Here is a 1,996-nt window from a genome sequence, read left to right as displayed (position 1 = left end):
ATACAGACTAGGTGTGGCCTCCCCTGGGTACAGTCTGTGGTACAGAATACGGTCAATAGCCTTGTCCTGCTCCAATTTTTTCAGACATTCTATCAACTTCTTCTTGTAGCCGCTTCCTGGATCTCTTTTCAGACGTTCATAAGTGTTTAAGTCACTAATGAGTGTCATAACTTTCTCATGATAGTCTTTCTGGTTCAAAATCACTGTGCACCTTCCTTTGTCTGCTGGGAGAATGATGATGTTTTTGTCCTTGCTAAGAGTGGTGAGTGCATCCCTCTCCTCTCTACTGATGTTGGAAGGTGGTGGTTTGGCATTTCTGAGGCAGGATGAAACTTTGATTCTGAGTTGTTCTGCTTCACCCTTTTTAATTTTGTTGTTGCGTATGGCTTATTCTGTTGCTGTGATCATCTCCACCAGAGGAATTCTACTTGGTGCAACCGCAAAGTTCAGTCCCCTGGCAAGAATCTCTGTCTCTGGCTGGGTGAGCTGTCTGTCAGATAAATTCTTCACCCACTTTTCTGTCTCCCTGACATGTAATTGTCTACTAGAGTATTGTCTTACACTGAATATGTTGTTATTGGAATAGTGATGGTGTTGATGAGTTATTAGTAAGTTAAACTTGTTTTGTTGTCGAATCTTAGACTTGACATGCTGTGCTAAGCATGCCTGATCTGTACTGTCCATCTCTTGCTGAAGTGTGGTCTGATCTAGACACGCTGTTAGTTTTTGTTTAATTTGCTCTTCTTTGGCCTTCAAGTGGTCCAGAGGACCAGATTTAACTTTCTTAGATTTTTTTTACCTGGATAATTGAGCATGCATCATCATGATATCTGATAACTGAAACATGATAACTGATACACAATAACTGAAACATAAATGGTAAAATGGTAAATGGACTGTACTTATATAGCTCCTTTCTATCTTATCAAGACACTCAAAGCGCTTTACACTACAATCTGTGCCACATTTACCCCTTTATACAGCACTCTACCAGATCTCTACAAAGCTAAATGAACAAATTCTAAAGAGACTAAGCAGTGCTTTATCACGTTCATACACCGATGGGACACACATCAGAGGCAATGAGGGGTTCAGTGTCTTGTCCATGGATACTTCAGCATGTGACAGCTGGTGGATTCGAACCCTCAACTCTTGCATTGGAGGACGATTGCTCTAACCACAAAGCCACAGCCGCCCCTAACAGCCGTCCCTACACGATAACTGACACATGATACCTGATAACTGATACATGATAACTGATATCTGACAACTGAAAACTGAAAACTGATACATGATACCTGATAAAAGATAACTGATACATGATAAATGATACATAATAACTGATACATGATAACTGATACACGATAACTGATAACTAAAACCTGAAAACTGATAACTGATAAATGATATCTGACACCTTCAGCAACTGTGAAGCAGAGGTCGTCTTGACCTCTGCTTGGTCTGATGATGGGTATTTAAGCTTTTCCTAAACTCTTTGTCTGTGGGCAGACCGTGTAACCGGAGCTTTGATTTACCATTGTTTTAAGCCTATTTTCAATTGTTGCACCCCTTGCAAGGATTAAACCTGGGTTGAAAAGATCTTCCCGCTTCCTTGTTTTGCTTATTTGATTAATAAGTAGATGATAGGATAATTTATAACTTTATAACTGTCTATTGCTGTTGCTGTTGTCCATTGTTTTCATCATTCTTTGTTGAATCAAGTCTCTCTTTTAAATGAGTCCTCGAGGCTCAATGGGATTTACCTGTAGAAATAAAGGTTGAATGAATAATTAAATTATCCAACACAAATCCTGGCCGGGGGTGTTTCTGGGTGGAGTTTGCATGTTCTCTTCGTGCACGTGTGGGTTTTCTCCGGGTACTCTGATTTCCTCCCACTGACCAAAAACATGCATGTTAGGCTGATTGGTAACTCTAAATTGTCCCTAGGTGAGAGAGAGAGAGAGAGAGAGAGAGAGAGAGAGAGAGAGAGAGAGAG

The 1,996-nt window shown here is 40.4% G+C and overlaps 1 protein-coding gene across 1 annotated transcript in view; it reads left to right on the top strand.

Annotated features, from left to right (window-relative positions):
* Nucleotides 1-1,996, top strand: part of LOC119415883 (chemokine-like protein TAFA-5) — a 14,981-nt gene that overhangs the window by 7,982 nt on the left and 5,003 nt on the right. The window lies entirely within an intron of this gene.

The sequence above is a fragment of the Nematolebias whitei genome, chromosome 10 (assembly GCF_014905685.2).
Source record: "Nematolebias whitei isolate Nwh7 chromosome 10, NemWhi1, whole genome shotgun sequence".
NCBI classification, from domain to species: Eukaryota; Metazoa; Chordata; class Actinopteri; order Cyprinodontiformes; family Rivulidae; genus Nematolebias; species Nematolebias whitei.
The sequence above is the reverse complement of the archived record's forward strand: the minus strand, read 5'-3'. Positions and strand labels throughout refer to the sequence as shown.